Below are 11,463 nucleotides of genomic sequence, written 5' to 3' on the forward strand. Positions count from 1 at the left end.
TTCTCAGATAATAGGTCTCTTCTAACATCGGGAACTGAAGGCCAAGTCTTTGTTTTTCCAAGCTAAATTCTTGCTGCTGTCAACTGAACAAGATGTCTCAGTTGTCCAAATACTTCAAGTTTAATGACTCCAGGAAATAACAGTCTATCTCACCCAAAAGGTTCAAGATCACATTTTAGATAATATGAACCAAAGGTTCATATTATGGTTTAATGTGAACCAAAGGTTAATTTCCTTGGAGGCGTGAGATGTTGAGAAACAGAAGTCTCTACATGCCAAGGTCACTATTTGCTTGGAGAACTTCAAGGCATTTCCTGATGTATTAGGAGATAAATTAGACTACTTCCAAAGAAGCCTGGAAACCACAGTTTTAAAGACTAGCTAAAAAGATTGTGTCAGGCAACAAAGCCATTGGCTTCTGGGAAGCAAAAGCATCAGGAGGCCCAACCAGTGGGATATGTAGCAATGAGAAAAAGGTTGGTCCTATCTGTGAGGAAGCACTGTGTAAGCAGTGAGGCCCACAACAGTGTTCAGTGATGCAGGATGATCATAAACTGCAATCCTACTCTCACCCAGGTCAGAAGTACATGTAACCCCCACAGGAAGTGCCATAGAAAAGAGAGATATTCAGGCCTACAAAATGTAATCCCCTTTTCAGCATTTTCAAATATAAATAATAAAACTCCATTATGAACTCATTACCTTCATAGGCAAATCACTCTCTCATTTGAAATTAATAGCTTATATGGGCATAGCAAGTAATTCAAGCAGCTAAAAATAGATATTGTTCATTTCTTGCTTCTTCTATCTTTTGGTTCCTTCCGAATGGAAATTCCCCCCCCATTCCTTCTTCCTTCCTTTAATATCATCCCTTCCCCATAATTAAAGAATAAAAATGCTGACAACTGGAGGCGTAAATTATGCCGCTGAATTTGCCTTGTGCCACTTGCAAATCCTGTCATTTCCAAAGGAATATCATACATAACTCTTTGCACACAAGTTTCTTAAGACGCTTGTCTCAATAGCTTGCGTACTGCGAGCTGCAAGATACATTTGAGTATTTGTTTGTTTGTTTATTTATTTATTTATTTATTTATTGGATTAAATTTTAATGCTATGCTATTTGATACTAGGCCAAATAACACATTAACTGTGTGTGTGTGTGTTTTAATTTCTTACAATTAGAATGAAGTGTGACAGCTTAATTAAAATTCACATGAAGAACTAACGAACAGTAAGCCAAATCAGTAGCTTAGAAATCCTGGATACCATATGTATTAGTCATTTTGTAACCAGGCTGACCCATCGTCTTCTATTTCTTCATCTGTGAGTTGGCAAAATAACCTCTTCCGCTCACCTGCTTTAAAGTGTGGATTAATAAGACAAAACTTGCTGTGGGGTCAAAGTGTACTAAATAAGTGCTGTAATTTTCAAGGACAATAATATGGGTATTTGTGTCATACACAGTAATGGAAAGGAAATTATTTACTCTGGGGACTCCGGCTACATTATCCTTAAATTATTTGCATCCTGATAAATGATTAGCATGCCAATGAGTACGTATTCCCCAAAGAGCCTTTCTAAAGGATTCTCTCTAGTTTTCCTATCAGGTGTATATGTGTCACCATACAACAACAGAAATGTGGAACTTCAAAAGGTCTGTGAAGAGAGTTCTCCCTTTTTCCCATTGTAATATTCTTTTGGAGGATCAGTGTTTTATTTTACACTTGCCAGCTTGTTGCCAATGAGTTCTTCTCAACTGTGTAAGTTTTTTCACCCATTTATATATTTGTTGATTTATTTTACTTCTTCCAAGCTTATGCCACCATTACCTTCCTCAGTGTGAGCCAAGGATCCTTTCTCTCCCTTGCTGGAATGACATGAAGATTCAGTCCCCTGATGGAAGATGAAAAAATAGTCTCAGAATTTTCTTTCTCCCCACTCCAGTGTTTTGCATTTGACTTTTATCCATAGGCAACCAAAAAGGGAAAACAGAAGTTGAAAACTCTTCTTTAGATTGTAAATAAGGTTTTGCCTCTGAGTGAATTTTAATTCTTCTGTTCTTTTCTCCCATAATGTTCATTATTCTGATCTCCACAGAGATAGTATTCCCAATGTCTACCTGGATTCAGCTGCTGCACTGAGGGCACACATTTGATCTGAGATTCTGCAGACAGATATTGCAAATAAAAATAAGCGGATCCTCTCCAGGGTGTTCTTACACTAGCTAAAATATGACTTGAAAGGTTAGTGGGGAAGGGGTTTGTTCCCAAAGGGAGAGGCTGTTTCCCCACACTTGCTTATTGGAGGATGAGTACGCTAATTGGAAAACTAGAAGTTCTGGGGGATTTGCAAGTGGAACAGGTGAAAATGTAACTGGTGATAATTAAAGGCTAATTATCTTCAACCCACAATTGGCCACAGGAGGTTATTCTGAGCCACTTAAAAAAAAAAAGAGAGCCTGAGAGAAGGAGAGAGAGAGAAAGAAAAGAGAAAGAGAAAGCCATACAAAAAAAATATACAATCCTTTTATACACCCCTGCCATTAACTATAGATAAGGATTGAACCTGTGTAGTCATTGATGGTTGATACCTACCTCACCACCTCCGCCCAGTCACCCCCCCTCCCAAATTTGTCTTAAGGATTGGCCCATCTTACATAAGCATTAACAGGATTTACCCAGTTTAAAATTCACCTGTTGATTAGAAAATAGATACTCCTCTGCTATCCTGAAGAAAACAATTTCTCACATGCAGAGTCATTGTATTAACTCTTCTGGAAAACCCAGGAATACAAAGTGCTTCCATGGATCTCCTTTTTAAGGATGGTTTGTGGAGCACCAAGGTCCAGAGACACCCCCCCCCTTCCAGCTGCATTTGGTTTTACTCAGACACTTCAGTGTTAGAAGAGATTCCAGAAAACCTTCTCTAAGAAGCTCCACAGTTGTGTTAGGTGATAATAGGAGGAACACAGACCAAGAGGAAAGGATTGGCAGAAACTTCATTCCAGAAGACATGGCCTTGTGAATGTTCCTCTGGCAGTGTGGTGGCACACGACAGATCCCTTACACTGTTGCTTCCTGCTCGGCATCTAAGCCGGCAGGTACCCTGCTTATCTTCTCTCCTGGAACTTCTTCCCCCATGCACATGACACCCTCAAAACTAAAGTGTTTATACAAAGCCCTGCACCTACCCTGACTAAAGTCAAATGATCCAGAAATGAGCACGGATCTAACATGGGAATATCAGGGAACTCCCAAAGATTTTTTTTTCAAAATGAATCTGAGTGACAAAGGTAAACTCTCTCGGGTGGCAGAAAATTGGTAGGATGAAACTCAGAAGCTGTCAACTACTCTTTTCCACTATACAGAAAAAGTCAAAAAATAGTAAGAGAGAATTAAGCTGACAGGAAGAAAGTGACGAGGACCAGAGAAGGAAAAAGTCCTGTTACCTTTTGAGCTCCTAAAAATTTTTATTTCAAACGCATCTGTGCTCTCTGTAGTGTAGACATTCAATCCTTACTTTTTGACTAAAACAATTCAAGTTAGGATTTGTCATTAGAACTGAAAGACTTCGAAATGAAGCCACATATAATGAGATATCATTTAGGAATATTAACCAAGGTTTCTTCTTGTATCGGTATTGCCAACCCACACAACTCCTGCCATCAACAGAGAACAGAGCACCCTCCTTTTTGGCTAAGCCCTGATTTATAGTAAAGGAGAAATACACCAAATGGGTTTGGAGAGGTCCAAGAGTAATAGGGATTTATTTCTTGCCACCTTGGTGATGTTTGAAATGACACTATACTATGACATCCAGCGACGTAGTATAGTTATTCTCAAAAACAATCTGGCAGTTCTTAATGAAATTAAATGAGCATTAGCCAACAGTGTCATTTCTTGGCATGCACGCCAGATGCACAGGCATGCTGATCAACACTGCTTGTGTTTGCAGGAAACTGGCCACAACCTAGTTGTTTGTTACTAGGGGAATGGGTAAGCTTAAGTTGAACCATATGAAATTGCTAATATTTGACCATTTTTACTATAAGAAAATATCAGTCTCATACTGTTCAACCTACTAAAATGTGGTAGATATAAATTATGAAGTAGGTAGAAACAAACAAAATATACTGTATCTTCCTACAGCAACATGAATATACTTTAAAACTTAAAGTTTATGTGTATATGTATATATATCCATATATATAATCATATATATGGTGAGATTTATATCATAATGCTATTTATAAAAATTTAAAACACATACATGAGAGACAAGAGTGCGGCGTGAACGTGGGGAAGCAAAAGAAAGCAAGAAAGTATGCGACCATGAAGCGAATGCTTAGTCTCCGAGATCAGATGCTTAAAGAGAAGGATAGATTAAAACCTAAAAAGAAAGAAAAGAAAGATCTCAGTGCACTCAAGGAAAGAGAAGTCTCCCAACATCCTTCCTGCTTATTCTTCCAATATAACACGCAGCTGGGCCCACCTTACCACATCCTGGTTGATACCAACTTTATCAACTTCTCCATTAAAGCCAAACTTGACTTAGTACAGTCAATGATGGACTGTCTGTATGCCAAGTGTACCCCTTGTATAACTGACTGTGTAATGGCTGAAACTGAGAAACTGGGGCAAAAGTATCAAGTGGCTCTAAGGATTGCCAAGGATCCAAGATTTGAACGATTGCCATAAACACACAAAGGAACCTACGCAGATGACTGCTTAGTACAGAGAGTAACTCAGCACAAATGTTACATTGTGGCCACAGTTGACCGGGACCTTAAACGAAGGATCCAGAAGATCCCTGGAGTTCCCATCATGTGCATTTCTAACCATAGGTACAACATTGAGCGGATGCCAGATGATTATGGAGCTCCTCGGTTCTAATTCTTAAAAGATATAGTTTTTCTGCCTTCTTCTACCAACTTTTTCTGTTGCCAGTTCATATTAGCAATATGCTATAGTATGAATTATTCTTCTTACCCATTTGCTCTGTTATGAGCTGAGTATGGTTAAATATACTCATTTTTTGATGTTTTGAAATCAGTATTTTGTATCATTTTAAGTATTGTTGCATCTTTCTATAAATCAGATGATTGCTTGTAAAAAAACAAAAAACAAAAAAACACACATACACAAGAATACAGTACATGTGTTGCCAGGATAGATACATATATGAGGATACATATCAAATACTATTCACAGAAATGTGGATCTGAGATAACAGAGAAAAATCAAGTATACACAGAAATGTTTTGTAAGGACCAATGATGATAATGTGTCATGGGCTAGAGGGGAATAAGCCCAATCCTCTGAACCTGAGGAGTAATAAGAGCAGGTCACCAGAAAGTCAAGGAGAAAGAAATAGAGAGAAGAAGGTCCCTGTACCAACATGAGCCCTCATCAAAAAGCAGAAAATGGGAGGAGATGTGCCTAGGAAAAGAAGACCTGAAATAGATCCCCAAGTCTTCCATCATTCCAGAAAAACACTGATAATCTTTCCGAATATTTTCTAGGCCTTCTAGAGAGGCTGATGAGATCAAAGTAGCTGAGAGAGGGGTACCAGATAAGACAAGGTCCCTTTTTGGTGACTGGGGGAACACTATCGCTGTATGTGGCATGAATCACAGAAGCGATGGCCAGTGTCAGCTGTGGATAGAAGTAGTTGATGCCATAGAAAATGAGACCAATGATTAAAGACCTAACATCATGATTTACATCTCCGCAGAGTCTAGAAGAGGTCAAAGGTTGCTCATCGTCATGAAGGTGCCTGCATTTTCATTGTCTTCACACCATCCAGTTCATGGGGATTCCATAAACCTTCTAATTTAGATGTATTCTGAGGATAAGTGAGAGAGGGACATCCTTTGTTTTAGTAAAAACCAGAAGTGACTAACACTAATTTGAGTTTACTTAGGGGATACTTGAGTGAGTCAGAAATAGGGGCTCAAGTTACAAATTATGTTTAGTAATAGAAAAAAAGGAAAGTTTAATTTCATTCATCTGTATTTTGACTGACATTTATAATTAATGTATATATAAACATCAGTTTCTCACTACCTAGAACTCATTTAACTATTAAACCTATCTATGAATTTACATTCAAAGCAGCATGGAAATTTTGGCTCTGTATACATTATTTTTGCACTGCAAGGTATCATAGCATGCCAGAAACAATGGTGGAGGTTTCCCTTTAATAGGCATGCCACTGGTATTTCAAAATAAATAATACATTCATTAGAAACTGATATGTCAAAAAGCTAATAATGATTCTTGGCTCATTCTTCACACAGTTTTTTGAGGGGACGAGATGGGGAGAGCATGCTTTGCAGTTGGAGACCAGTAGCTTCACAAACGTGTGCAATGCACTAAAGATGAAAGGAGGTTCCTTTGAATTAATGGCACAGCTCTAACTTGATCTAACTAGAGCAGTATCAGGGCGAGCCAGCAATGTCGCCCCCTTTACATTCCATGGCATGTCTACCTTTCACAAAAAGTAGAATTTTTCTCGGGAGAATTCATCCTGCAGGATAGTGGTTCTGAGCCAAATGCACACACTTCAAGGAAGGAGCTAAGGAAAAATTCAGTGCCAAGTGGGAAGTCTGGCTCTTCAAGTATAGTATTTGAAAAAGTAGATTTGAAGAGAAAAACAAAGGAACATCGCTAAGAGTACACCATTGATTTGTAAAATTGTGTTGAAGAGTAGAATCCATTTTAATCAAAATTCAAAACTCAACTCTATTAAATAAATCGCCTGACATCAGAGGCGCTTGGTTGAAATTACTTTGGAGGGCAACTGGAAGCACTGGTGCTCAGGCCCACTCAAAGCCAGAAGAAGCCCCCCAAGGCTTTGCAACACCCAAGGACTTTGCTGAGCACACTTTGAAATGACTTTGTAGTGATAGCTATAAAAATATGATAATAGAAGGAAAACCAATACCAAAAGCTACTTTTTATGTATATCTCCCAGGTGCTGAACTCTTAATCACATCACCTCTGTCAATCTTTCTAGCACCCTTAATCCTCAAGTTACAGATAAGCAAATTATGGTTACAATAGGTTAAGTCAGTTGCCAATATTGCTAAGCTAATTATTGGCAAAGTTGGAAGAGAAACACAGGCCGCCAGAGTCTAGAAATCTGAGCTATTAATCACTCGGACTATAGACATTTATATTGGGTGACTTCTTGGTTGGTGATGATGTTATGAGGGAATAAAAGGGGCACTAGGTAAAGGTTTCCTAGGAAGGGAAGTGAAGGGTCATAGTGGTCTAATTTAGGACACACTGGGTGTGTGAAGTGACTAAGAGGTTTCCAGTTGGACTTGTGTAAGCACCTGGACACATGGACCTAGAGTGCAGGAGAGGTCAGGGTAAGAGGGCAGCAATTTCGGAGCAAAACTATGGAAGATGGGTGAATGTTATGTGGGAAAAATCATGTGTGGAGAGAGGCTGTTATTAAAGCCTCCAAGAACGTTAGCATTGAAGGGGTATTGCAAGGAAGGGGAGTAATTGAGATTAAGTAGGAAAGGATATATTTGCAGAAACCTGGCAAAAAGAGAGGATATAAGTATCAGGAAGGCAGGGCTTGCTATTTTTTATTTCCTATTTTATTCACTAAGTACCTGAAATAATGCCCCAGATACAGGAACCTGTGCTTGGTCCATAGCAAAAGCCAAAGAATAATTGTATAATATAGTTATCAGGAGCAAGTGCTGCAGGGGGAACGTTGCAGTTGATATGCTCAGGGGGCACATATAGATGGTGTCACTCAAATATCCCTCACACACTCATTTCCCAAACATAAACTCAACATAGTCTACATGCTTCAGTTTTTTTTTTCCACAAAGTGATTTTCAAAAAGGAAGAGTTAATGATAACAATTTTCCATGACTAAAAAAATACCAAATATTTCAAGCATTTCTACATGCTTAAATATTTTCAAACTGGCTTCTTAAAAAGGAGATAATTAGAACACTTCCCCTGAACAAAAATACTAAATATTTCAGAAATTTCTTACCGAAAATGTATCTCCTAATGAGATCAAGGGTGGGGTTAACTCATTTCTGAAGCGATAAAAGACTCGAGAGTTGTATTCGTTTTTAGCCTCACATTTGCCTCCTTGTACGCACACCTACACGTTAGCATGTTTTCATTAATTTTTCAGTTGGCCTATGATTTATGAAGCAGTTAATACGAATTTAGGAATTATCTGCTTCCAAAAATGCATCATAATTTGTGTCTAAGTAACAACTGTTTCAAAAAAGAAAACCACAGTCATCACTCGGTTGTGTTGGCTGACAAACCTGGAGTAATTAATCTTTGTTTTCAGTGAATATTTTATTAAATTAATTTTAAAAAATATGTGCAAATTACAGTTTAAAAAAAGCTTTTATGTGTGATAGTGAAATGTAATGAAATGTACTCGGGCCCAGACATAAGCACCTGCCAAGATTTGAAAAATGAACTGTTTGCTCTTTCTTTCTTTTTCTTTCTTCTTTCTTTCTTTCTTTCTTTCTTTCTTTCTTTCTTTCTTTCTTTCTTTCTTTCTTTTTCTTTGTTTCTTTCCTTTCTCTTTCTTTTCTTTCTCTCTCTCTTTCTCCTTTCTCTTTTCTTTCTCTCTCTTTTCTTTCTCTTTCTCTTCTTTCTCTTTCTTTTCTCTCTCTCTCTCTCTCTCTCTCTCTTCTTTTTATCCCAAAGAAATCCTGGGGCCTGGAAATTTGCAAAATGAAGAGTTGCCGGCACATTGTGTTATTGTACACATGAGCAAATACCATTCGTGGGACCTTGTTCGTGGACTGTATGTCAGGCTTTGAAGACAGACAGACTTGGGTTTGGATCCTGCCCTTGCCACTTCTGAAAGTGTGACTTTGAACAAATTATTTCACTTCTCTGAGCTCTTGTTCTCTTAAATCACGAATTGGGGCTACGTAGACACCCATTGCAAGGTTATTGCCAGCTCTACGAGGACATGCACTATACCTTTCTTGTCCAACAGTATATATCTGACTCCTATCACAGTAGGAGTTTAAAAATACTTGTTTTATTGGTTTGGTCAATGTGCAGAATACGATGCACGCTGCCTGCACACAGAGGGAACCCAACAAATGCCACCTCCCTTTCCTTCTTGCAGTTAATTATTTGCTTCAGTTTATCTCTCCCCTCAATATTTCTGTTATTGGAACACGTGTGCCTTTTCAGCTTGAATTGTCAGAATAGTTATCTAAACCCAAATAATCCTTTCTCCTTGGAGATGCCACACCTCCTACTTTCAAAACATTATCATTAGTCGTAATTTAATGCACAAACATAAAGCTACCCAAATATTAACCTCAACTTCCCTGTGGTAGCAAGAATTTGCTCTCTTCATTTTCCTTCTTTCACATGACGTCCATGAATCCAGAGGTTAATTGCGATCGAGCTGAGTTTTACCAGTGTTTTGGTTAAATAGATGACAAGTCATGTCAGGCATGCTGTTCTTGGTTGTCACACACAAGACCGGCCTCCTCTACTGTACATTCTACTAACGGTTCGGGTGTCAAGAGCAAGTGGCGTGAGGAAATACGCACTGATTGTTATTGAAATTAGGACTTCCAACAAGAAAGATTCCAAACCAGGTCTATTATTTATCTTACATTAGAACTGTTATAAAATTGAAGCGGTGACATGATTCAATTTAGCTTTGCTTAGAACTATTGATCTTGATTTTGGTACGGAGAAGTCCTTTTGGGCTGAGGCTCGACATAGAAAATCAATTTGCTTAAAATGTTTCCTTTATACATAATAGCTTACTCATCGGGGACCGAAATTCTACATGTGAATAACACTGCAGTCTCCTTCTTGCCAATCACTGGAAGCACTATGTAAATTATAATTGGAATATTATGGCAAAGACCTGGAGGCCGCAATCTTTCCACACAATAATTGAATGTCAACAATAGCCCAGGAACACACTTAAAGCTGCAGTTCGGCACAGGTATAAATATACTCAAATTTAACTTTTAAGAAATGTTTTTCTTCAATGTGCACAGAGCATTTGTCCAAGGATGGGCAAACCAGAGACCTAACATAAAAAGAGTGAAGTCAGTTGTAGCTGCAAAGATGTAGCAAGCAACCAGGCTTGCTAAAGTTAGACAGTTACGTAAGATCTCTGCATCTAAACATTCTCATTTATAAAATTGGAAAGCCCCTCCCAAATATACAATGCTTCAGTTACATCAAGAGTTATATAAACATTTTATACCTTGAAATTATATTATTTCAAAATTTTTGGATATAAATGCAAGAAAAAGGAGATGTGGCCCTAGCTCTTCTGGGATTAGGCAATAAAACAAGAATTGGGGGATTTGCACATATATGTTTACTTCAGACTCTTTCAAAATTTAGGCTGTTCCTTGTGAATTCAAGATAGTCTTATAAATCTTATCGATCAACAAAGAAATAGAAGATCTCATATAGTATCTTTCATGTAGTCTAATAAACCCTGTATTAATTACATAATAACAGAGACATTTAGAAACAACTTCCAGACTCTAACACAATTTTTCTTATGTGAACTAAACTTATTGTGGTAATCATTTTACAGCATTTATTAAGTCAATTCATTATGCTGGACACATTAAACTTACCTAGTACTGTATGTCAGTTATATCTTAATAAAACTGAAATAAAAAGAAATATCTGTATCAGTCTGTGTTTCATAGGAATTCTAGAATACTAACTAAATTCATAATTTCTTTTAAGGTTTATATATGAATTTGATGATTACAAGTAGGACGCTGACTGTTGCTATTAACTTTACCTTCCATTGTGACAAAAATGTTTCCTATGCTTTTTGTTTTGTTTTGTTTTGTTTTCTGGTATAGACCTAACTTTCTCTAATATGTCATGCAAATTATATGTCCCGATTTGAAGGGAGATAACATAGTTCCATACATAGATATAAAATACACTTGTTAATACTATGCATGAGTATTGCATTTTGTCTATGATCTGCTTCCATTCAATTTCCTTAGAGCTAATTTCAGAATCATTTCCCCATAAAGATTTAATTGGGAGTGTCTCTTCACTACAGATCTAATTATTTCTTACTATACCATGAACACGACACACTTCCGGCCTCATATACCCTAAAGGATTTCAATTAATTCTAGCTATTGTGAAACATTAGGAAAGTAATTCCTAGCCATTGTGCAATATGCCTAATTTGTATATATCTAAGGAAATGTGATCTAACATAATCATATTTTACCGGAGGCCAAATAAAGGACACAAATGTGTTATTGAAAGGCAAATCTTATATGATTGAAATTTGTTTTTCCTCCAGAGCAGTTACTTCAAAAATTGTCAGAAATGAGGATTATTCCATTTTCTCATGCATAAGGGGGAACAACTAATCTTTTAACTCTAGCAAATAATGGATGCATTTTAATAAGGTTTTTAAAAATCTGAAATTAGC

At 37.4% G+C, this 11,463-nt stretch overlaps 1 pseudogene; it reads left to right on the plus strand.

Annotated features, from left to right (window-relative positions):
- Window positions 1-4,304: 4,304 nt before the first annotated feature.
- On the plus strand, window positions 4,305-4,895 carry LOC129519193 (rRNA-processing protein FCF1 homolog; annotated as a pseudogene).
- Window positions 4,896-11,463: the final 6,568 nt, after the last annotated feature.

The sequence above is a fragment of the Nyctereutes procyonoides genome, unplaced genomic scaffold (assembly GCF_905146905.1).
Source record: "Nyctereutes procyonoides isolate TBG_1078 unplaced genomic scaffold, NYPRO_anot_genome, whole genome shotgun sequence".
In the NCBI taxonomy this organism is placed as follows: Eukaryota; Metazoa; Chordata; class Mammalia; order Carnivora; family Canidae; genus Nyctereutes; species Nyctereutes procyonoides.